General features: G+C 37.2%; 3 long non-coding RNA genes across 6 annotated transcripts in view; all 3 read left to right on the forward strand.

Annotated features, from left to right (window-relative positions):
* The window catches only part of LOC310905859, a 476,746-nt gene that overhangs the window by 227,364 nt on the left and 222,981 nt on the right, over positions 1-26,401 (forward strand). The window lies entirely within an intron of this gene.
* The window catches only part of LOC310905856, a 137,495-nt gene that overhangs the window by 3,655 nt on the left and 107,439 nt on the right, over positions 1-26,401 (forward strand). The gene's annotated exons all lie outside the window — the stretch shown is intronic.
* On the forward strand, positions 3-21,001 carry LOC310905860. Its single transcript, XR_014589283.1, has 3 exons — positions 3-286; positions 3,757-3,844; positions 20,948-21,001. It is a non-coding gene; the product is annotated as an uncharacterized lncRNA (long non-coding RNA).

The raw sequence follows: 26,401 nt of genomic DNA on the forward strand, positions 1-26,401 counted from the left end.
CAATCCTAGCAAGTATTTTATATTTACCACCTCCCTGTCCTAGCTGAATTGTACTTTCTGTCCTTGCAGTTTTTGTCCATCTCTGTGTGCATCTGTACTTTTTATATGTGATATAAAGTGACAACTGATACCAAATGATATTGACAGGCCTTTATTGAACTTAATTACTCTTCAGAGACTGACATGAATCAATCCTCATAAAATTCATCTGTCACTTTGTGATGTGCCAGTTTTAACATGGAGGAGATGAAGGGAAAAGTCTCTGAGAAAGGAGTCCATTTTAACAGTGAGTTATTTCTTCTTAAATTATTGATGGACTCTGTTCAAGTGAAAATTGTCATGAACATTTATCAGTTAACAAACATAGTGAAAATAAAGATGAGAAAAATCCAGCAGTAACTTTCAGTTTGGTTGTATTCTGCAGCGTAGTAAATACCATGAACTTCCATTAAAATTAGTAAAATCTCTGAAAATGCACTCACCACTATGGCAGATGAAATTTTTTACTAGTTTAAAGTTTAGCACTTAGTGATGTATCAAATATATTATACTCTTTTGTGTGGCTTTTCTTGTTGCTTTGTGTATTTTGTTTCTTGTAGTAGGTTTTGGTTTTATTTTACACTCGTTACACAAAGCTATGAAATTATACTTCTTTAACATAAGTATCATGGTTGAATCTGAAAATAAGTTATGAGCTTCACTGAAAGAAAAGATAGGTTAACATATTCTATACTAAGGTGAACCAAGCATTTTGAAGAAGTGTCTGGTTTGTAGTGTTTCTTGTGAACTCAACCAAAAATCTTCCTTAGCTAAGGAAAAATAAATATAAGCTGTTGGTCACTTCAGGCCTTTTAGTTAGAATCTGTTCACATTGCTTAGTGTAAACCGGTGTTTCTCAAGCTGAGGTTGCTAATTGAAGGCAATTCCTTATTTTTCTTCTTAGTTTAATGTGGTGCTCCCTTCATCTGGAGGGGTAGTATTTGTCAGAACTGTCTTTCCTCATCTTTATCATCCTAGCTTCTTTCTGTGATGGAAGAGTTAACCACTGGTTTTCAAAGTGAAGGGAGGCAGTAGTAAGACTGGAATTCAAAGGAATTTGTTTAAGCCAATCTTCTTTATTTTTCTGACACTAAAATAATGGAAGTTTTATACAGGTTGATCACGTAGGGAGTGTGGCCACTCCAATTTCGATTACCTTGCAGGGTTTTGTATGAAGTAGGTGGAGGGTAGCTCAAAACTGCTTCTAAGAATTCAAAGAATAGTCAAGAAAAATAAGCACAATAATATCATTTGGGGAACCCATCACTGCTTGACCTATCCAAGTAAAGGTGTCAGCTGGTATGTAGTCAGCATTGAAGTTCTTCATTTGGAGTAATCCTCTACAGAGGCGAACTGCCTGCTCCCCTCCATCTTTACTGAAAGGCTGTTCTAATTCTCATTCCAGTCTTCTCAATACAGTTAAACTTGTGACTCTTTCACAGGCAATATGCTCCCAGTTATTCTCTTTTGTCTGTCCTCTTCTTTTGTCTTCTGTAGGTTGGTTATGGTGAGTGCTTTTTTGGGGTTTATTTTATTTTTTGTAATTAGTCCTCCTACAACTTCCATACCAAAGAAAAGTACCCTTTCTTGTTTCCTGTTGCTAGGCTACGTGACTCCTGTTCATTTAAGACACATTTATGTGGCATAAAATTGTACCATGTAGAAATGGTTTGATTGCTGTGAGCTGGTTTGGAGTATAGGAACCGTTTGCCACAACACCATAATGTTCTATCCAAGCTGAATTACTCCACAGAGGAATGATTTCTTTCAGCTAATACAACAACTTTTATGGGTCACAGCAGTTCATATCTTAGGATATCCTTGTTGGTCTGTATCTGTAGATACTCTGCACATCTTTGAGCAGACCTTCTTGTAACTTGTTCTATCTTACTGACTTTTGTTTTGAACTTAATTAGCAACTTCCAATACAGTGGAAGCTTCTTCTTAGCCCATTTTCCTGCTGGAGATTAAAGCTGCAGACAGACACTCTTTCAACCAGAGGTTAAAGCACTGAAGCCTTTTGTGTGTTTGGCTTCCTTGAGATGAGGTTCCTCTTCAGAGTTAGCCCTTCTTATGAAACTACTAGTACAATTTTCTCGAAGTTGTCGTGGTTTTTTTTTTTTTTTTTTTTTTTTCCCTCATGAATTTGGATTATACATGGATGGATTAATCCCTTTGGAGTCAAGAATGCACCTGATAGAATTCAAAATTGTGGCCAGGATTTTAAAAAATTGTTTACATCCCCCAGCCTGCTTAGCTACCATCTATTACTACTTTTTCAAGCAATGTATTAAGCAGCACAAGTATGTGGAATTGGTGTAATTTGGCCTTTCTCTTCACAGCTGGAAAACACAGAAAGTGTCTCTTCAGTAACATTTCAGGTTATTACTTTTTTTTAATGTATTAATACTGATTTATGTACTTAATTACTGAGCGAGGAGATGAAGTTTGCACTTGAAGAACAGTGGGATTTGTGATGTTCTGCTTTCTTAAGGAAGGTTGGTATTGCTTTTTCATATTTGCTTCTGAGAAAACTGTCTACTAGTTCAGGCAATGAGGGACTGTGAAAATAAAAACAGGTTTTGAAATAATTATAGACTTTGTGTGTCTATATGTGTCTCATATACCTATGAGAAGGTAGATAGCAAAAGTAGTAAGGGATGTTATGCAAGCCCTAATTGAGTTGCTTATGATCCAGTGTGGCAGTGTCACCTTTGTGTGTGATGCAGTTACTTCTATCTATATTATTACAAACAAACTCAATATTAACAAAATCCTATCCAGCTGAACATATGGAACATATATTACTAATTGATTTGAATTAAATTGCCTTACAAACGGGGACTAGTGGCCTGACATGGCCTTATGTGCTTTGACAAAAAACATGTTGAAGTGCTGTAAACACAGCAAGTCCACATCTACAGTCGGACAACACTGTCCATAAATTCAAGCTTTTAAATCTTGTACTACTGCAGAACTCTCCAAGGATTTTTTCCACTAATACTGCTGACTTGCCAGCAAACTCCTGGCATCTCAGCATGGCAGCACCTGAGTCAATTGCTGGTTTCTCATCTGGATAACAGCAAAAACCTGTCGTGCATTCAAGCAGGGAGCTTGCTGGGGTCTGAGAAGGCCAGATAGCAAAGAATCCTAGCAGAAATCCTGTAAAATGAACTTGTTGGAAGGAATTTTGGAGAGGTCATTTTTCACTTTCAGCCCCAAGGTAGAACTGGGTCTTCCTATGTTATTCCTGATGCATATTTATCTAGTTTGTTCTAAATATAATAATGGAAATTTGGCTGCCTCCCTAGGCACTGTCTTGCAGTACTTAACCATCTGTAGTGCTGCACACTTCACCTGAAAGTCTCTTGCTGCTATTAAACCCACTACTGCTTTCCTTATCTTCATCAGATGTGAAGAAATGTTTATTCTCCAGTAATTAATAATTTAAAGTGCAAAAGATAAAAAAGTTGTTACACACATCTCCATTCAGTGATTGTTAGACCGAGTGATATAATTTCTTTTCAACCTTGATGGTGCTTTTTACTCCTCTTACAATTCCCCTCCCATCTCTGATCCCAACTGTTTTGTATTTTCCTTTAATCATGGTTCCCAAAAACAGAATGGTGATTGCTTTGGAGCTTTACCAGCAAGTAATGCCACTAAAAAATTTCTTCATGTATCTTACAGCCTCTAACTGTACTTTATATTTTGCAGCATAGCAATTGAAAAGAGGAGAGAGATTTGATTACCTTGGAGTAACATGCAGTAAAGTTTCCTGTCTGTTTTCTGGGACATCATTCAGGTAATATTAAAGGGAAGATTTTACTTCCAATTAACTTGAGACAATGCTTTCTGAAAAATAGATTATTCCAGTTTGTTGCTACATTTTTGGACAATTGTGATAAAAAATGTATTTGTTTAATTCATGATGCTGCTGATATACTGCTTGATTCATCTTGAGCAAAAACACTTTAAGAGATCCCAGACCATAATCCTAGAGATGGTTTTACTTTAGGGGTTTTCAGGTTAGTTTAAATTGCCACATCTCTAAAAGGCATGGATGATGTTTGGAAAAAGGATTCCCCTGTAACTACATAGGTATCACAGATGTCCTATAAAAATTCCTAAAGCAATTAGGAATTAGCTTCACCACACCACACGTGCATTATCATCACAGAATAGCTAAATAATTCCACAGAGCCTGCAGTGTTCCAGGTTGAAAAACTGGGGCACTTCACAAATTGACATCTTGACTGTGCCCTTCATGTATCTTCTTTGTCATTGTATTGGTCTTTTGAGTTGGTCATTAACAAGATGTAGGAAGGAAAAAAAAAAAAAAACCAACACTAGGATGGAGATAACAAAAACTCCTTGGTAATTCAGTTGCACAAGATGCAAAATGCTTTGTGCTGGAAACAAATATTCTGCCTCTGTAAGCAATATCTCGAAGTAAAAGCCTGCATTGCTCTCCTCTTCTCTTTGGCCCTCCTCACCCCTTCTAGTGGAATGACAGAAATAATGACTTGATGTTTGGCTTTGGTGAATGCCTTGCTAGCAGAACTGCTATAATTATCTCATTGCTGCTATCAAGCATTGTAAATATTAAATGCAAAAAACAATGTTTCAATAGCTTTGAGGTTTTGACACTTATTGAGAAAAGCCGTGGAGTTCACAGCTAATCTTTCCTCTCTTTCAGTTAATCTCTTGAGCATTTTTTAGTGCAGTCCTGCTTTACAAGCCACAGATTGTCATTATTAGTAGAACAAGCTTCTGGAAGTCCATCTCCGTGGTGCTGATTTCACTCTATTGTCAACCATGAGCCAGGATTCACATAGCAGAAAGCATCCTCTGATTAGCTTTCCCTGTGTGCCACCTATGTAATCAGGCTTCCAAGAACTGGGATAATCCTCCCCATCTGCTCAGGTAATGAGATAATATGCACACACCTCCAGCTTCAGCAGCAGTGGGGGGAGAGGTGGCATTTTGGTTGAGCTCCTATTGTCTATTTCTTGGAAAGGTGGATCTCCATGGCCATGTTAATACAAGGAAATTAGAAAACAAAATGATAAGTTGAGAAAAGAGGAAAATTTCAGGCTTATCTGAATTTATTGTATCGGTGTTTGGAAAGAAAGGTGATATTCATAATCATCTTGGAAGAGCTTTGTGGTACCACTATTTGGTGCTTGGCTTTTGTCCTGTGTCTACTTAAGGTGCCTTATTGCTGGCCTACTCTGAAGGAAACTCCACCTAATCCGTGCCATTTTAGTGACTTTTTTTTTTCCTTCTAATTAAAGTGACTTCTGTGTGGTCCTTACTCAGGACTGGTTCCCTCTGAATGTGGTGATTTCCATTCATAAATAGTCATTGTGCTGACTGAAGTCAGGCATGGAGACATCTGTGGTGGTATATTAGGAACAACTTTTGGCACTCAAGGTTTTTAGGGCACACATCTGTTTTTTCTTCTGTTTTTATGCTGAAGAATGGGGGATACTCCCTGGTATGTTTTTATGGAGAGAAGCTTGGAGTTGGATGCATCTTTGAGTCTAAACTAAATTTAAAAAAAGCTGCTAAGTAATACCCTAAGGCAAGGAAAATGAGCTGAGAAAGAGCTACTCTCTTTTTTACTGAGTACTTGTATTTGATCAAAGGTTAATTCTGAAGGATTATGTTGTCTTTGTGTGTTTATTTAGAATAAGATTAGGACAAATGTTTAGTTTATTATTAAAATGTTCTACACAGAATTTTCCAAAGGACACTTCATACTTGACCTACTAAATATTTGTAAACCAAGTGCTGCTTCTGATTGAGGCAAAATTGCTAAAATTAACCGCAGCATAAGGTCCTAAATGTGTTTATTGGTCTATCAAAATGTTTTCATCTCTGGTGTTCTGACATTTGCAGTTAGTCTTAGTCCTAAACTACATTTTCTATTTAAGACTAACCAGATGATTCATATTTTGCAATTCAGCATAGTGGAAGTAAGCTTAGGGGTTTTTTTTATGGATGTTACTCCTTCTGTTTATATTGTGTGCATTTATTTACTTTTTGATATTACTCAAGTCTTTAAAATCCAGCAAGAACACACCCAGGCATGCCCCCTTTACAACATGCAAAAGAACAGAAGTTCAAAGAATCTAGCTGATAAAATGACAGTGACAAACTATCATATAGCCTGCCTATATCTGCAGGACATAACTTAAAACAGTAGAATAATTGAAAAGGAGATGTAAACTTGTGAATGCTTTTTACAAACATCCCTCCCCCAAATATTTAGTAATGACTTCATATAATCCAAAAAATTCACAGATCTCAGAATCAAAAAAACTTCTTTATTCCTTTTTTCAGCACCTGTTCTGTATGAGAGATTTTTTTTTTCCTCTGCCTGTATCTTCTTAGTTGCAGCTTAATAGACTTATAGACTTGCTTTCGCTCTGTGGCCTAAGAAAAGGACAAATGTCAGTCAGTGCATGGGCAGAGGGAGTGGAGGGAAACACCAAACCAAACACATCAAACACTTATTTAGCACTTAATGGGAGAGCTGTGGTTTCAGAGCAGCTCAAGCTATTAAGCAGCTGGAAGCACCAGGCAGGTGATAATACCAAAGTTCTGACAATATTTCAAATTATGAAACGTCTGTTTAGATTTTAAATTTTAAAATCCTTTTAAATTAAGAATGGTTACTCAGGAAAAAGCTAGGAATAGATCTGCTAGGCTTGTTGTAGAATCGTGAGGTAGCATGCTTTGAAAATCAATATTCATAACATACTGATTAATCTCTTAGTTCTTCCAGAATAATTCTGCAGAATAACAGAGGAATAAATGATTAAATATAAAGCAGAGGACAAGTGTGGAAGCTATTTCAGATTGCTGAGTTTGAGAATGTCTAATTTGAAGTCGGGCTTTCATACATGTTGAAACATAGAGGTGTGCCATGCTATATTCTTTTTGGTGTTAATTTGTATGGCTGTATTATTTCTTGAACAATAATTGAATTGACATCCAAAAATACTGCCTACTGTTTATTTAATGGTAATAAAAATCCCCTAACCAAGTCTACTAAAGAATATCAGAACTGGCCAGGACAGGACACTGGAAGTTAAAGGGATCTGCCTTCCACTGCCTTTAGTGTGGCAGTAGCAGATAATAAGGAAAACTCATGGATGAGGCTGAAGCATGGAGCTCTAGCAGCTGCCAAGGTTGGATCTCCTTGGTGACAGCCACCTAAGAACTTCAGAAAAGTGTAAATGTTGTGCTCAGAGACATGGTTTAGAGTGGGCATAGCAGTGTTGGGTTAATGGTTGGCCTCAATGACCTTATAGGTCTTTTCCAACATTAATGATTCTTTGATTCCTGACCTGGATGTGTTACTTCTCTGCAGTTAACAGATAAAGGAAATTAGAGCTGATAATGTGAGGATGTTTTGGAGAGTGGGTCTGCAAGATTCACTAACTCCTCAATGGCAAAGAAGGTCCTGCCTAAATTTCCCTGCCCTACTGATCCCCCATTTTTCACCAGCTGCTTCTTCAAAGTACTTAACTAGAATTGCTAATGTGGAAACTTCATTTTTTCTGGCCTTTGGGTATAATTTTTTTCTGTAATGACTGAGGACTTGCCCAGTGTTCGTAAGTTATAACATGATGCTTGAAGGTGAAACAGCAGAAAAATTATGGGAGATGCCAGAGAAGGAATTCTTGTTCATCTTTATTCTCCATAGGCTTAGTGTAAGAAAAAATTTCATCTAACCTGCATTTTTCAGTTAATTATTCTAAAAATGGAATCTTGTTTCATATTTGGTCTGATTTATTTTTTTTCCTTTGGTAGATCAATATGCCTAAGTCCATTTGTGTTTTCCTCCCACTTACTTCCTTTGCATACACACTACAAAAATAGTACGTAGAAATCATCCTTCTGTTGCTTCACTAACCCATGAAAATTGTAATTCTGCTTTAGAAGACCCTTCATGGCTAGAACTGCTATACTGCTGACTTAAAAAGGCTTGTAAAAGCTTCTCTTGTACATGCAATTTATAAAAATCACACCTGGTTTGATATTCACTTTCTACTCATGTTAGATATGACACTACAAAGGTACATGATAGATTCAATGGGATTTTGCAAGAAAGAGATAATTTGGATAAAGCACTCCTAGCTCCTCTTAGGCTTGCACAGTTGTAAATCCTAGCTACTGCTATTTAAATTTTTACAAATTATCCTTTGCTTTGTAGCATAGGATGCTCTAGTCTCAGATTTTTTTTTTACTGGAATAAATATTCTACCTCTAAAACCTAATCCTCCAGAATTTTATTTATGTGAGTGCTTAGTCAGTGGGTCCAAGAAGACCAGAACACAAAAAAATCATATTAAGCTAAAGTTCTCCAGAACTGAATGAGAGAATATTTTTTTGCAATGCCCTTATAGTTACTTTGTAGAGTTCTTAGCTTAATTTTAGTATTCCAAAATAAGTATTAACAACCCATCTGATTAAAAATAATTCTTATTTATTCTTTCCTATTTTTATCTGCTCTGATGAGGCTCAGTATCTTACCTCATTTCCAAGAGGAAAAATTGGACCGTTTTACGGCTTTTTTTTTTTTTTTAAACTCTATTGATGTAAACCAGATAATTCTTTACAAAATGATGGCAGTCTGTCCTCCCTTATGTCTCACTGAGACTTATCGCAGGTAGTAAAAGGGGATATTTAAGGATACACCAAGAGCCTGGACAGGTGGTGTGGTTTAACCCCAGGCAGCAGCTCCCTCACCAATGGGAATAGAGAGAAAATTAAAAGGCTAAAAACTGGAAAACTGGTGATTTGAGGTAGTTTAACAGGGAGAGCAAAAGTCATGCACACAAACAAAGCAGAGAATGGCTTCTCTGCTTCCCATAGGCATTCCCACCCCCAGGAGAGCAGGGCCCTATCACATGTAATGGTTATTTTGGAGGCAAATGCCATCGCTCAAACCTCCCCCATGTACTCACTTCATGCAGTGAGCAGGATGCCCCATGGTCTGGAATATTCTTTTGGTCAGTTGGGGCACCTGCCCTGGCTGTGTCTCCCCCCAAGCATCCCCAGGCTCCTTGCCAGTGTAGGAAAAGCAGAAAAGATTTTGGCTCAGTTTAAGCCCTGTTCAGCAATGACAAAATCACCCCTATATTATCAGCCCTGTGTTCAGCACAAATCAGAAGCACAGCCTCGTGCCAACCACTGTGAAGAAAACTAACTCAGCCTCAGCCCAAAACCGATGTCAACTCAATAACAGAGAAAATCAGATTCTTACTATATTGGATGCTGAAAACAACTTCCAAAATCAGGGCATATATGTATTACTTATGTCACAATGCTTTCCTAATTCTTATACTGATGTTTTGTCCTAATTCTATTAGTAAATATCCTATTTATAACTAGTTCTATTTTTTTTCACTTGCAAGTTTGACTTTGGCATTGCTGCTGGCACTGGTTTGGAGGGTGTTCCTTTGCTCAGTGGTTTTATTCTCTGTCCATAAGATGGTGGCACCCTTCTGTCCTGTGCTGGTGGAATGCTGGAGGCAGGAGCTGGTGTGCCCTGGTCCTTCAAATTCTCTTTCACCCAATGGAGCCACTGAGGGCAGAGAGAGTGAGTCAGGAGCTCTACAACAAGCTTTAGGCCCTGAGTGAGGCACTTATCAACTCAGCCAGAGTTAATCAAACCATCTGCAGTAAAAGGTCAATTTTAGGTGAATTGGATGCTTCTCTCTGCTTGCAGGGCAGTGTGAGATGACTGCAGTAAATTGAGGCTTGTGGCTAAATGTGTATAAGTTTTGGCTTTGTTGTTTCACTCTGTAGCTACTTTTTTTTTTCTGCTGATCTTATTGTTTTGTGGAAACTTGTCCCTGAGTCATGTTTTCTCTGTTACTCAGCATTGCCTTATTTATGTCTCTTTTTCCTTTATGTTGCAGAAGATTTCTTGCGAGTTATAAAGAAAAAATGAGGCAGAAATGTAACCTCTTGCTTTCCATTCTCTCTTTAGTTTCTTTGCAGTAGTGCACAATAAAAATCACAACTGAGGTGTGTTTTTGTAAGCTTAGGGTGATTTAGTCTTCATGTTTTAAAAAAAAATCTTCTTGGAGAGCAAAAAAATGAACAGAGAAGGACTTATCTGATCAAAGAGCAAGGGACAACTGACACGTTTTGAGCAAAAGCAGATGACAAAGACCCTATAGGACAAAAATAGGGCTCTGATCATTCACCCGCTTAATATTAAAAAAAAAATTGTAGGTTCTCAACTGAAGCGTTTAGATTGGACATATAACAACACTAAAAATATTCCACTCATTGACAAATGAGCAGAGAGCCTTGACATTTAGATTAATTTGAAAATTACAGCTCAGGATTTATCTTGTGTGTGCTTAAAACATTAGCAAACCAAATTTATCCAGACCTGGTAAAGAAATTGGGAAACTGGGGAAAGGGTTTTCACATTTTATGTTTGATTAACTGTGCATCTGACAGTGTAAAGCAAATCCGTCTTTAAGAAGAAAATTAAATATGTACCAGAAGTCACTTTCTGACAATCAGAAAATCAGATTTTATGTCATCACATCTAATATTAGCAAAATGTCCTTTAATATGATAGTATTCAGAGAATAAGTTTCACCTCTTACATTTCATACAGTCTAAAATCATCCCCTCATCCATTGCTCCTTTTAATCTTTTTTTTCTTTATTTTACCTACAAAAGCATCTTTATTAATAGTGCTATAGAAGTTGAGCCAGCAGGATTTCTTAGATCTTTTAATAACCCTCTGAATTTAAGCCTTTCTTACCTTCCTTTCATGATGTACCAAGTCTAAGAACTTTAAGGTTGGTCTAACTTTACTAAAGGCCTTCCTTTTTTACTTTGACCACCACACAGGAATGAATATTTCATAAGGGGGAAAAGTGTTTCTTTCCAACCTGATGGAGCTGTGCTCAAAATCTGTATTTGTCACTAGCAATAGTGTCCAAAAATGAGATAGTGTTGCTGACCAGCAGGCTTTGCTCTTTGCTCTCAGAAGTTTGCTGGAAAACAAGATGAGGATCCTATTTTTAGATGATGAATCCAGCACCTGCTCCAATGGGATGTTTCTCTAGGAGTAGACTGAACAGTCAAAGGAAAGTATAAATCATCAACAAATATTGGAAGGAAGCAAATATATTTTCAGATAAAAAGTGCATCTTAATTTCAGAAAGCACAAGGAAACGTTGAATTCAAATATTTTGTAGTCATATTTAATTTGGTTTAACAACTGAAAACAAATTGTACAACTTGGCTCTAGGATTCCCTATAAATGATTTATCTAATCAAATGGATGTAGTAGCAGTAATAGCCTTGGAGAAAAATTTATCATTGAATGGATTGATTTCATGCTGTTTTATGAAGATATGGGAGATACAGGTCTGTTCTGCTCTAGGTTACCTGCCTCACATGCCCCACCCAATAACCCCTGCTGCCTTCCTTACCCGTGGCATTGGTGTCCCTGTGGCATTTTGGGCTTGTTGGTCTTGGCTTAGCTGGACCAAGAGGGATAGCAGGGCTGAAAGGAAAGCCTGGACCTTGATTTTATTACTGATCTCATGTAATCAAAGGACTTGACTGCTCCTGTGATTTCTGGAGATGGCAGGAGTGCCCCTGGATGCCCTGCTGGGCGTGGGGCTCTCCCATGCCTTGGTACAGCTCATCTCTTTTCTCTCAAAGCCTTCTCACCCAGCAGCTCTGCTTCTCTGCTGGCAGCACACCCTGTTGGCTTCCTTGCAGCTCCTCACCTGCACCAGGCTCAGGAGGCAGTGCCAGGACAGTCACAACCTGTCACATTCAGCTCCACAGCCCCACAAGTTTGCCATGTCTTCTGTTGTAAAAGCTCCAGAGTGACTCTGGAACAGGCAGAAATTTGTTCTGTTGTGCTGTAATGTCACTCTAGGAGTCCCAGGGTCTGATCTTTTCCTCATTCTAAAAGTAGCATGTTATCACATGGAGCTGTGATTGCCCCCACTGGTGTCTGTTGTTCAGTGAGGCTTTTGCTTGTTGTGAGGGACCATTGTAAGAAGTGAAGGTTTAAGGTACTGGTGAGGTCAAAATTGTCTACAGCCATATTAGAAAAAGAAAAGATGGTGATGGAAGGGATGAGAGTACAGCTGAACTGAAAGAAATATTTATCAAATTGTTCTCTTATCTTGGATGAGCCTCGGAGTCTGTAAAGTGGCCATTAAGAACCCATGGCAGGAGCAGTGGGATAATAATCCTCTTCACAGATTGCAATTTAACTTAAGTCATGGTGTGCTAAGTAGTACTGTAAGTCTCAACAAGAACAGATCAGAAACTTGTTTTACAAACTCCCTACTGAGTATGAGAAACATGATTTGGACTCTTCTTTGAGTGCTTGGAGTGGTCCAAAGAGATGAACTGGTTTCTTGAAATTGATAAACTTAATACCTTGACTTGGTCATGTTATCTGTGATAACATTAGCTCATTTCTCATATGTAATTTCTCTTAAGAATGAGTAACATCAATATCTATTTTTAACTTTTTTCTTCTGTCTACCTGCATAAATAAATTTTTGCCAAACTGATATAAATCTATAGGAATATGTGTGTATTGTGTTTTTATATATCTTATTATCTCACCAAAAATATAGCTTTTCCTTTAAATACTGAAATCACTAGAGCTGTTTCAACTGTGCCAGAAAAAGAGATGATCTACTGCTATGTCTACAGTGAAATGGCCAGGATAATACCTCCTAAAAATTGTCTCAATATGTGCAGAGATATTTTGCAGTCTTCCTCATACACAGCCATTTACAAAAGGAAACACTGTCATATACACTGTATTTGCTGGGCATGACATAACAATAATAAGAAAATAAGCAAGGTTTGGATCCAAACTAGCAAGACTTGAGATATTTCAACTGTTGGGGACTATAAGATAAAATAACAAAGTACCAAGCAGGATTTTCCTTTCAGTTATAAAATATTTATACTGTGGCTGCAGTCAAAAAAGCTGCTGTGCATGTTCTGTCCTGACACTTAATTCAGCTCATAAAAGTTAAAACTACTTTTTTTTAGAGAGTGAAATATGCTTTTTTTTTTTTTTTGGTCCCCTCTCAGACTTAGGTAAGGGAAAAACCAAATTATTTTGTTTGGGGTGGTGTTTGTGGCAAGCATCCTGGCTGGAGAGGCTTCAGGGAGATGGGATGGACAAATTAGGTAATGTAGACTTTCCCCAGCTGCGATGACTTTGCCCACAATACATGCTAATGGTGAAACATTTTGACTTCTTGGACTTCCTCTTTGATTCCTTTATGTAGTCAACAGAATTGGAAACTTGGTCAGCAGATTAAATGTTTTATCTTGCAGTTTGATTCTTACCTCAAGTCACTTAAGACAAAAAAAAAATAAAAAAGCCTTATAGTTACAGAAGTATTCAGAAGAGTGGATGTTAAATTGAAGAACTGCAATTGAGAGGTTCTTGTTTCATTCTGAAAATGGATGGGCTACCTCTACCTGTTATTTATTGGAATGGAAAATTATGTGAGTACTGATGGAGGAAGTTTGTTTTCCATGAGCAGATAAAATCTTCATGAATTCTTTCATATTTTTGTCTACTTTTGTGATTTTTTTAATATTAAACTACACAGAAAAGTTAAGGGAATTTTTTTCCTTTTTCAAGTATTTAAGACCTGCTTCTTTGCAATTTTTCGTGTAAAATTCTTTGTGAGGATCAAAATTAATTGTCAGAACTTTTAATAAAGGAAGGATTATTAAAAGGGAGGGGATTATACCACTATACATGAGCTTAAAAGCAAATATCTGGCATCTTTAAGTTTATGACATGAACCTTCTGCTTCTCAGCAGACAGAAGCAAGTTTAGCTTACCACTTCTGGTTTTATTTCTTGCATCCTCTTAGGTGAACTCAACACTACGCATACAAACCTCTAATATCCAACAGGTCTTTAAAGCTGGGAATAAAGGACAAGAAGTGCACTCTGTTGTTGGGCAGTGCTGAGCTGCTTTCAGCTTGGACAGGCAGTGATGTGAAATTAAACTGTGCTGTGACCAACTGGAGAACCCACTCTGCAGTCCCAATACATGGCCTCAAAACTAACTTTAGAAAGTTAATTGTAGGGATGGAAATCTTAAATGTTTTCTGTCCACCTAATAGCATTCTATTTACTATGAAGTGCCATTTTTTCCTGAAATATTACCTAGAGTTCATGGTCTAATTTTCAAACCTCCACAATAAAATGCCCCAGATGAAAACTTTTCTCAAGTTTATCAGTCTTCCCCTATTTTAATGTGATTGTGTTGCTCTTCATGGAATAAATATCAATAGACTACAGAAACAACATTTCTTCACTTGTATCATTAAGAAAGAACAGTAGTTAAATGAGAGAGTAACCTTGGGTTGCATTATTAGGACACAAATTTTGCATGATTTCTGTACCAGTTTGAGACAGAGACCCTGCTTATCTATGATGATTTCAGCTGTACAAAGTGCTCTTACCTAAAACTTCCTTCATTTCCATTAGGGAACGGGTATTTTGGAAAACTTAACCTTGCTCCTTAAGTAAATTTCAGTTTAATAATGAACCAAACTAAACAATTACTTTTTGTCTTGTCTGATTCACCTCCTGATTTTGTCTTTAAAAGACTGGGGACTATATCAAAAGTGGCAAATATTTTCGTGATGTGTTTACAGTAAAAGGTAAATAACTCCACTTTCTGAAATATTGAAGTCAAGTGCGATACTCTCTAGTTTTTCATCTCTCTCCTGCCTTTAGATGAGTGCATGTCTGTCTTTTTCACATAAATTATACAAGCTTATGGCTGGTTTTAGTTGACTTTCTCTATCTTAACTTTCTTTTGGAACTCAGGGAGAAGTAAGTTAATCAAGCTATATGCTGGGATAATTGGGAATATCAGAAAATGTGATGTGGCAGCAGTGACTAAGCAGCCTGCAGTATTTTGCTTATGGGATAGTCATTGAGGTAATTCAAAGGAACAAATAACTAGACCTAAAACATTACTATGATTAGGTATAAAGCTCTCCACTGAAATTTTTTGATCCAAAAACGGCTTTTCAATATGTCAAAATTTGGAGCTTCAGAGCTCCAAAGTCAGTTCAAAGCTCTTGCTGGAAAGTTACTATGAGTAAAAATATAAATCAGGTTTAAAACAGGCCTTGTAAACTAAAGTATCTCTTGAAAAAGGCAAGGTAATAATCCAAAATGCTTTGCCTGGTAGTAGAAAGCTCAAAGGCTATCATAACATGAAAACATTAGTGATGGTTTTTGAGAAGTAATTTTTTAGTACAGTGGGTGATCCAAGAAACTTACAGTAAGAAGCAACAGCAGTGGTTTAGGAACTGTATAATGTGTGTTTCCAAGTAGAATTCTGAAACATCTGAGATTACTGCAAAAGTGGTGATTTCTTTTTTTCCCTTCCTCACCCGACAATTACCATATTTTAAAGAGGATTGTCAAAATGCCTCTCATCCTATATTCTAATGAAATACTTATATGAGCTCAGGTACCAAATGAGCCATTAAAGAGAACTTAAACATTCACTTGGGTGAAGAGAGATATAAACCAAGCTTTGTCACAGCCTCAGTACACCACAAAATAAATATGCATAATGAGCATCCTTCATATTATAACATTAACTATGAGAATTAGTACAATGTAATGAAGCAAGAGCAGATTTTTTTTTTTTATTATTTCTCTCTACTTTGCAGGAATTAGGAGAAATTTTTGAAGTGGAAGAAATTTTATCTGACTGTTGGGATCTGTTTTTAAGGCCTATGAGAGTACAGGGTATAGTAGGGAAAGGTGAGAGAATAAGGAGATAAATGAAGAGTACTAGCTAGTAATTTGTATGTTTCCTTGATTTAAGGTATTACTAAATCTACTCACCTGACTCCAAATGCAATCATCTAAAGATTTTTGCATTCATGATAATAAAATAACTATATTTAAATTTTCTTATAATAAAAGAGAGAACACATTTAGTCTGGTGCTTGTTTTAAATGCTTTTATTTTTTACGGGACTGGAATGGCTGGTGGTACAACTGAGATGGTCTAAAATTCTAAAATCCTAAAATGTTTCTTTGCTGAAATTTTGAGAAAGTTATAATGCACACATGCTGCTACCCACACACAGACAGAGTGAAAATGCTTTGCCAGTAATCACAGCATATTTTTGAATTTGAGGAGGCACTTGCAAAGGTGGGTTTGATTTCTCTTATTGCCAACCCAACTGCAAGTCTTTAATAACTCTTTTGAGGGGGATCATCTTTTACATTTGAAGTAGTAAGGAAATGCATTGTTCTAGAGGCACATTGCATTAACTACTGTTACACCACCATCCCTCCCCATCCCTCATGTACTGAATTGTTCCTTTTTGGGGATAAAAAGCATTCTCCTTTGAGCAGTTTATTCATTTTGATCCTTTTGGACAGTAGCAGAAGTAGAACTCTGTTTCCAAGCCAGCAAGTGGAGGTGAATGTGGTTTTTGGGGGTTTTGTGCTGATGGCTGTAGTGGAGGCAGGGTGCTTTATTTATTGATGGGTCTATTGAGCCAAAATATTCTTCTCACTGTGGAGAATTTTGTGGTTAGAGAGGAGGATTATCTGTTTCAATTATGAATAGTTTTTAATACCTTACTTAGGTAGCTTAGTGTTTGCCTTTTGCATCTTTTATAAAATGATGGAAAGCACTCTGTAGCAGGAATTCCTTGTGGGATGTTGTCCAGTGCATTACACAGCAATGACCCAGTCCATAGGTGAAGCTTTCAGTGGTTACTGCAGGATAAATTATACTGTGGTGATGTGGAAAAACCCCCATGTGTTGGACAAGTCTGGCTTGTCAGATAGGGTGGGCTCTGTTTGTAACTTCAAAATTTTTCCCCATTTTCCTTGAACTGTTTGATACCACTCTTCCCTTATCTACTTTAGCAACTGTGGTAGTAAAAAACGAGAAGGTAGCTCCTCAAAAATTGAAATGTGTTTTAATTAAATCAAATCTCTGTAAAAGGCAGGGCCAGCATCTATGGCTAAAACACTCTTTATGTGTCAGGCATGAAGTCTTTTGGGTTCTGTGTTCTGGCTTGATTAAATGGACTGGTCTGTGTGCCTCCCATCCCACCCTTTTCTATAAACACTGTCTCACTGTTGCCTTAAGTACAATTAGATGCTCAAAGGAGCTCTTAATCCACAAAAGAAGGACTTGTATTTGTCCCTGTATCCTGGCTGTATCCTTCAATAATCTGCCATTTAGCTTCTTCAAGCATTTCTGATGCTGGTGGAAACTACTAATTTTCCCACTCTGGCTAGAAGAATGTGCTCCCTTATCCAATGCTCATTTTTGGGTTACAGCATCCTTGTTGTGACTCGTTCTTCTCCCTCCTGCTCCCCTATTCAGGACAGTAGTTGATGTTCATTAATCAGAAAAAAAGAGCCTGCGTTTTTAGTGCGATGTTCAGTTGTCTGAGGACCAAAGAAGAAAGATAAGCCTCTTTTCAACAGCCAAACATAGAATGAGGAGCAACAAATGAATCCATATGAAACTTCTCTGCAGTGTAGTGATATCTGAATTCAATAATATCCGAATTGTTTCCAATGAGCAATAACATAACAAACCTATCTTATCCTATTACCTAATCAAGTTTGGTCCATGCTATCCTGTTGTAACTTATTGTATACCCTTGGTTTTCAAAGTTTAGTTGGCTTTAAACTCAGAGAGCTGCTGGAAAGAGCCAAAAGAGAATACTTCTTTCTGTACTTGTTTGTGTGCACAATCAGTAAGACATCTGGAGACTGTTAGATGTGTTGAAATCAAAATGGCAACAAGATTTATGTTGATAAACCGCTAAAAAGGCTTTGTACCTACCGAGGTCCAAATGTCACAATGATTAAGTGGTAAATGAACTTTGTCAGAGGTGTGAGGAAGAGGAGGGAGGGTTTTCTTGCGTCATTATTTGTATTGGATCAGTCAATGATTGCAGCCTAAGGGAGAAAAAGGATGCATTTTGACTATGGTGACTGATAAAGTTACAAATGGGGGATAGAGAGGCTACAGTTATTTGGTTCTGCAGCTCTTCCCACAAGAATTGTATTCCAGTGTGTATGTAATTGAATTTTGCATTCCCTTAAGACCTCTATTATCCTATTCAAGTGAAAAATGTTATCAAAATTTCCAGACCTTTATTCTAATATGTAACCTTCAGAAAAATTTATTTTCACTTCTACTGTGCCTCAGCTAAATGTGACAGGATTTTCTTATGCAGACTACTGTCTACTTGGTGTGTTACTCTCAGGAAAATACAGTATGAATGTCAGTACTTACCTGTATTTGCAAGGATGCTTCTCTCTTGAATAACAGCAACCACAAAATCTAATTTTTTTACATGTGTGCATTTGCACAGTTAGTTTATGAAGTGCATATTAAAAAAGAAAAAAAAAGATTCTAGGAGAAAGCTTAACACCAAAATATTTAATATAAATAGATATTATTTTCTTTTTTTCTCTGACAGTTTAAAAGCCACTGTTAGTGTAACATAATTTTCACTTTAAACTTCTGAAGTTTTTTTTTTTGTTGGTTTTTTTTTTTTTTTTTTTTTTTTTTTTTTTTTACTGCCTGTGAATACCAGATTATTACCATTTGGTTCAATTTGAAGGAATGCTTGTGCATGGTTGTCAGCTACATAGTGGAATTCATGAGATGGTTACACTGGGATGCCAATGTGGAGCTTTTTAGGATTGGAATATCAAGTTTTCCATGGACATGCATTTGGGCTGCTGACCCCTTTTACACAAGTAAATCCCAAGTGACCTCTTCCATACAAATTCCTAGGTGTGACTAACCCCTAGGATAAAAAAAAAAAAAAAAAAAAAAAAAGAGAAAAGTAACTTTCTCAAGTATTTGAGCCTGTCTTCAGTTTGGGTATAAATATGTAGGAACCACATCTATGCATGTAAAGCTGATTCTGGCTGTAAGAATATCATTCAGGTGTCCTTAATGGAAAAATTGTTAACTTCAAGAATATCCTACTGTGGGGATAATTTTGTGGAATGGTACAAGAATATTTAGCTGAAATTGTTGTTTTAATACATCTTTTTTTGTCCATGTTTTAGTGCTGTTTTGGCTTCAAAATATACGCTTGTAGCCTGATTTATAATCTGAAATGGGAGGTTAAAATAAAAAAGCAGCATAACAGATGGATGGAAAGTTGGAAAGGCTTGATTCTGACCTTCTTTCCACCTTTCTACCAGAAATTGAAGGGATCAATGCAGTGAACTTGTCACTGCTCTATCTGTTCTTTCACTGATAGAGCTTCAAGCTCTTATCTGCTTTGTTCTGAACTGAAGGATGGCTTCTCCTCCCTGAACAGCTTCCCTACTCTTCAGTCAACAGAAAACTGAAAAACCAAACCATGTTTAGCTGAGAAGATCTAGGTACATCAGGCAAGCATCCTGAAAATACTGCAGAGCTTCTTTTTGGGCCTGCTTTTAGGACTATTCCTTCAGTGAAACTCTGGAGCATCTGACAGATGCTACACATTCTCATCACACACACATTCTGTGAAGGTTGCCTGCTATCATGGGCACACACGTGGGAGTAGAGATGCAGAGACATATGCATCATATTTAGATTTCTACATGTGCAAATCTAATTATAATCAGAGAGGCACAGTACATTTTAAACTGGTTTCTTTTTTTTTTTTTTTTCCTTTGCCATTGCATTCCCATCAAATGCATCTGCTAGGAGGAAATGTCTGTGGGCTGTGGCATAACCACAGCACAGAGAGCAAGAGAATTGGAAGTCAGGCAAAACTTGACTCATTGTAGTGTTAGGGCAAGTTCCTAAATGTTGGTACCTTAGCAGGCTGTTTCTCAGGAAATGGCTAAACAGACCAGAAGATTTGATGGCTAAATAAATATTTCAAAGTCCTTTAAAATCTGAGACAAGTGTAAGTGGGGGGGAAAAAATTGTTATATAAAAATCAAAATTGTTCAGTTGTAACTTTGCAACAGTTAGAAAGAAGGAAGAGGAGACAGGTCTCAATGTTTATATAAAAGGATAACAATGATGAGCAAAAGGTGATTATTTAAGAAACAAGGTGCTATCTGAAATATTTTGCTTTAATACCATGATACTTTATTGTGCTGCTTTGACTTTTTTTTTGGCTTGCTCTGTGCAATGTATTTCTATTTTGTTCATACTCATTTCTGTATTATTTATTGCCAAACTTAAAATCTTTTTCTTCCTTCTCCTCCTGCCATTAGTACGGCTGAGTGGTTTCAATTTCTTGTTTCTACTTTGAATTTTTATTCCTTATTTCTTGAAACAGTGGTTTGCTCTAGATGTCAGGAGTACATTCACTTTTGTGATGAGGTTATATCATGCAACCTAAATACTTTTGTCTGCTTTTTCTACTAACTTTGAAACTTCAAATTTGACTCCTTATTCTGTTAATAGTGTTAAAAACAAACAAACAAACAAACAAAAAACCCCAAAAAACAACAAAGAAAAAAAAAATCCAGTGATTGGTTAGTCTGCTACTTGATATTTGGTAAACATATTTAGATTAAAGTTTCATAGATTCGTGTTTGCATTTCTGATATTCATTTGCATTCTCACATTTTGTTCCAGTTTCTTAAACAGAGTCTGTTCTGTAAGTAGATATATCTTTAAATCAATCTCTCAGAATCTTTTAAAGCTCATCAGTTTAGAGTTTCACATGACTCTATCCCCTGTAGGACTCACCTCATCACTTTGAAAAGATATTTCTGCATTTAAACCGTGACAAATTTGCTATGCTTGCATTTCTAGAGCACCTGAAGTCATGCAAGTATCTTTCTTAATTTTTTTTTTTTCTTCACTCTCTTTTTTAAAGGGAGAGGACAGAAGGGGAATGACCTTGCAGTGTAACAAGTGGCTGTCCTGAAGTAGCACTCTGTCCTTAGCCTGGTTTTGCTGTGTGCTCTGCAGTATTTGCTCTGAAGCCTGCACACAAAAAGGAGCAGCTGCCTTGTGCTCTGCTGTGCTGACAGTGAATGGGCCCTTGATAGACTGCAGTACATCACATACCCCTGGCCTTGTTCAGCCCCACTGTTCTCCAGGACACCCTGTACAAAATCCACAGTGTCTCTCTGCTGGAGGTGACAGCATCTGGGTGTGGGAAAATCCTTCAGCAGAGATGAGTGTGTTCCTGCCCCTGCAGGAAAATTCTGGAATGATGAAAACTTAATAAACTCATTTTTGTGTTGCAGAACAGTATGAAACAGAATTGGAATTTGATCAGATATATAGTAAGAGTTGTATTTGGCTTGAAACTCATACCGCAAAGTTGTTGATGCAATTAATCAAGTAATTGAACAGTTGAAGATGAAAGAAACTTTTTTTTTTTGGTGTTGCCTTTTATTATCACACTGGAAAAGAAGTACTACTCTTCACCTTTCTCAACAAAAGAATGCTCTGTGATTGGTAGGCTGAATTAGTTTTTGTGACGCAAGGGACAAAAGGTTTTTTTCTCTGGTTAAACAGAGGAAAAAAGCCTTCCATCAATATTTATTCCTCTCTGTTTGTTCAGTACTTCTAGTAACACTTTCAGACGTAGTATGAAAGGGAAGTGTGGCATCTCTTATTACCAGCTGTTTGCTGAAGAAGACAGCACAAGAAGTGGATTTCAAGGAGGGTGTTCAGCCTACCTGAGTTGATAGGAGGAAATGCAGATAAAATTCAAAGGCCTCTTCAGAAATATATCACAAGTATTGTGCTCTCCTCAGAAGCTGAACTTCCATCTGAGTACCCCAGCTGGAAAAACATAACAAGTGCATTCATACGTAAAATGCAAAAAAAAAAACCCCTATTTTTTTTTTTTTTTTTGTAAGCCTCCTGCTAACAAATTTCCTTTTAATATAACATCGAATGTCTAGTGGCCAACTCTTAGCTAAAACTTAGTAAGAACTAGGTTGGCATAATGGGCTTTTATGTGTGTCACTTGGAAATTGCCAAAGCTGTCACCAAGCTGGTTAATAGGTCTGACCCATATCATAGCATGAATGAGAAATGCCTGCCTTCCCTTAGCAAACTGTAGTCTTTTCCCTGTAAACATATTTTAGCTGCTATATTTCATTAGATAACTGAATATTAATGAACATTGTGATAAAGCAGCTGGCTTCCATATTTTTTGTGTGTTGGGGTTTGGTTTTCTTTTGGTTTGAGTCTTGAGTCATGCAGTGCTGAGCCTTTTAACCTCATTACTCAGATGAGGACAAGATTTTGGCCTGTCACAGGCAGCCAGAACACCCAAAACCCCATAGCAAGAACACAAACAGTGCATTTAATTCTAAATAAATACTGTCACCTTGCTAGCGGGGGCATCCCTAAGGCAACGCCTGGTCAGAGGCACATCAGCAGAGACACAGGCACTCTTGCGCTCCATCCATGATGGAAGGTCACTTATCCTGCTGTTCCTACTGGTTTGTCCAGGGTTATTCCCAGCTGCAGCGTCACTTAAGCCATTTACAATCCTCCTGACCAGATTTCTGCTTTTTAATCCTTTCCTCCCAACAATGTGTAATAGCACAGCCAGTGGTGTTGCACAAAGGAAGGATGAATACAGGATGAGGAGGGAAATTTTCCCTCCACAGCTTTAAAGATGACTGCAGAGATGGAGTAGCCTTTAAAAAGCACCTGCAGAACTGGAGAAGCCTGGTCAATTTTACCGTGAGATAAAATGCGATGTTGATATGTTTGACGTGTTTGGAATAATGTAGCACTGAGATAAAGTAGCAGCACGTTTCTGAGCTTCTCTTTGCAAGCTTCCATTAATGCTTTAGCATTTTGGCCAGCAGCTGCTTCTAGTTTCAACTTAATGTGTTTTATTACTTGAACAAGATAGCTCCCTTGGAGAATGAACAGGCACCCTGGGCTTCCTTTTCACAGCACAGCTTTTAGAAAGGCCACAACAGAGTTTTTTTTCCTGTCATCCCAGGCAGAGCTGCCTGGTCACATTGTAACACTACTGTGAAACTTCACTTATTTTTCAATGACAATGTATTTTAAAACCTAACGTGTTGCTTTGTCTGAGCTGACCTGGTGATTTTTTCTGCCTTTTTGGAGCCATACACCTGCCTTTTTTCTTTCTTTTTTTCCTCATTCAGCCTTTTTTAGACTGAGTTCTTCCCACCCCCTGCTGTTGCATTCTGAACAAGTTTGCTTGCATTAAGCAATTAATAAAGGCAGAATAATGATCAGTCTAGAAAACTTTGCCTTATCCTTCACTGCTCTGGGTATGATCTGAAGATAGTCCATGATACTCTATGGGAATCTGGGGATTCCCATTCCAGATTTGGGAATTGGATTATTAAACACTTTCTTCCCCCTTTTCCACACTTGATTACATAAACTGCCTGTACGGGGGCTCTGCCACTATATTATAAGTTAATTTTGGGCTCAAGTTGAAACACATTCCCTGTACTGAGTCAGGATCTAGATGCAGGTATTTTTAATAGGTGTCTTATAATTCACATTTAAATTTTCTATTTCTAATTTCATTATCTTGCACTGTGTTAAACAGTCATAAGTATAATGTTTGTTCCTCAGAGCTGCTAAATCATCCTCAGTGTGCTTTAAAAACCTTATTTCATTTCAAAGTCCCATTTTTGAAATGTTCAACTATTATCTAGGACACAATAAAAGCATTCCCTGTATGAAGCTGGTAGTCTTTTGAAAAAGAATTGTTCCTCTCTGGGATTGATATTTATTAATTCTAATGCCAAAGCTTTGAATCTTGAGGCTAAAACTGGATTTACTGTTGGCCTAAATTTTCAAAGACCTCCACTGCTTTTGCCTCTATAGCTGTGCAGGAAGAAGAGAAGGAAAAGAGGGGAATGTGTTAATATAATCAGGAATTGCAAGTAATTTTAAAATGCTAATCTTGATCTGTTATCTTTGGGCTTATTGATGCTTTTTCTTTCTTGCTGCAAGGGACAGCAATGTATTTTCTTTTGCACACCTTCTGCCATATGTTATTTTCCTTTGCCCACCTTCTGCCATATATCATTTTCCTTCTGTGTGATGGTGGAAGTGGCCATATCCTACACTATAAACTAATAATTTGAGGCTGCAAGATTGCTGTTGCCTGAGAATCTGAAGCTGTGCCATTGCCTGACTGGGTAGTAAGTCCCAAGTCACAAAACACATGTTTATCCCTGCCAGAGTCTGGCAGCACAATGGTCAAAAAGACAGAATGTTACTGGCAAATTTATGAGTACATATCTGTGTATTAATTCATAGTATGATTTCTTGCCTTAAATAAAAATTGGCTGGGCATGGGGAAAATTACGAAGAGCTAAAATGGGTTAATTATATTTCACATTCATTATGTATAAATGAAAAGCCCAGCATTATTCAAAAGCTTCACTCAATTAAATCTTCATGAACTTAAAATTCTTATTGGTCCCTAATTAAATTAGGGGAATTACTGGCAAACTGAATTGGAGTTGATCTGTATTTAGGGACCTCTTGAACAAGGTCCCTCATCAATATAGTATCTTGCACATCGCTGCCTTAAATCCACCCCTGTGATGCTTCCATCTCAGCTGATCTAATTCATGGTTTTAATTTTGTTTCCTTCTCATGAATTCTGTATCTGTGGGTCCCAAAGAAGGAATGATTGTTAGTTGCTAAAGTAAATCTTTCATTTTTTTGTGGCACTGTTAGGGTCTTAATGTGGGACTCTCAGGGCTTCCTGGTTGTGGAGTGAAAATGCAGTGTTTTCTAAGCCAGGCAAACCCCTAGAAATCATAAATAAGCAAAGCAAAAGAAACTCGCTATTCAAAGGTGATTAAATGGGATTTTGGCAACTACATCTAACAGTGGAATGCCAGGTTTTTCTAAAGTAATTGTCTCCTAAGTTCTGAATACACATACACTGACAAAAGAATATACTCCCATCAACAAGACATTAACTCTCATTGTTGCCTTTAGGCCAATCTGTAGAATAAAAATTTAGAGTTCTGCTAAGCAAGATAATTTGTACTTCTCCCTGGATTTAATAGCAGCTCTTGAATGTTTCCTAGATGGATTTATTCCTTCCTTCATAAGGAAGAAATTAATACGGAGTTATACTCCAGGATCAGAAAAATATATAACTCAATGGTAAGTAGTTTTATGCCTTAAAGTATAAGAGAATTTAGTTTAAATGTTGATGAGGTCCCTAAGCAGTCATGATTGTTGCCATTGGGTGTCTGTTAGAAAGGGGAAACAAAGACTCCAGAAATATCCCTTCATTCTAACACCCAAGTTGCTCTTTTTACGTACCTGCTGCTATAATATCTGAGGTGCAAGCCTGCCTTTGAAAAGCTGGCACATGGCTCTCTTCCAGCATCTCCTGCCAATATGAATTAATGTTTACCATAAGACACACTTGGATGGTACAAAAGGATGGTCCTGTGAGAGATGCTTGAGGAACAGCTGAGTAGTTCTGGCTCTTACACATCAAATCTAAGGGTATATATTAATTAATTACAGAACAATCCATTATTGTTTCTTGCCAGACCTGGTGTTTTGTATGTCCACAGTGATAGCATCATATTTGTTTAGGAGGGAATATCTGTCTCACAGGAACTGGTATCTAGAGGAAGATTAATCAGTCTGCTAGTTAATTAAAATAATGACACTTAATGCTGTATGGTTTATTTCATTTGTGAAGTTAAATAGATATTATTGTTCTCATTTTATCCCCTACCATTTTCAAGCCACAAAAAAGACATACTTTTATTTATTTATTTATTTATTCTTTAGCTAGGAAGGTATTAGGGTTTAGCAATGTAAAAATACGGGGTTTGAAGAGCTTAGCTGGATATTATTCCATCTTTAGAGTGCCTGGGTCTCCAACTTTGGCTGCTTCGTGCCAAACAGAAACCAAAAAAAGAACTGATGTCAAAACTTACTCTTCACCAAGATTTTCTGTAAATGAGATGATTGTGCTAAGCAGAGGACTGTCTATGAGTAGAGAGCAGGTGTCAGAAGCAGAATAATTACAGCTCTCCTGTTTATTGTCTGATTGGTGTTTTCAGCTGAGAGAAGTAAAAAAAAAATCCTTTTGTAAGAGGTGGTGCAGAAACTATTGTTGAAACAATGAAGCAGAGAAGATTCTGTAGGATGAGATGAAAAATGGGGAGTCAGGGAGTCATACTGCATTCTGCAGTCACAAACTCAGAAGTAAACAGGCCCTAGGTTTTAATTTCACTAAAATCAGAAAATCACTATTATTTCAAGTAGATGTGTCTGACTTTATTGATGCTGGACTTCTTGCACATGGGAGACTGTGCTGTATCCC

This window comes from Zosterops lateralis, assembly GCF_965231275.1.
Source record: "Zosterops lateralis genome assembly, chromosome: 2".
In the NCBI taxonomy this organism is placed as follows: Eukaryota; Metazoa; Chordata; class Aves; order Passeriformes; family Zosteropidae; genus Zosterops; species Zosterops lateralis.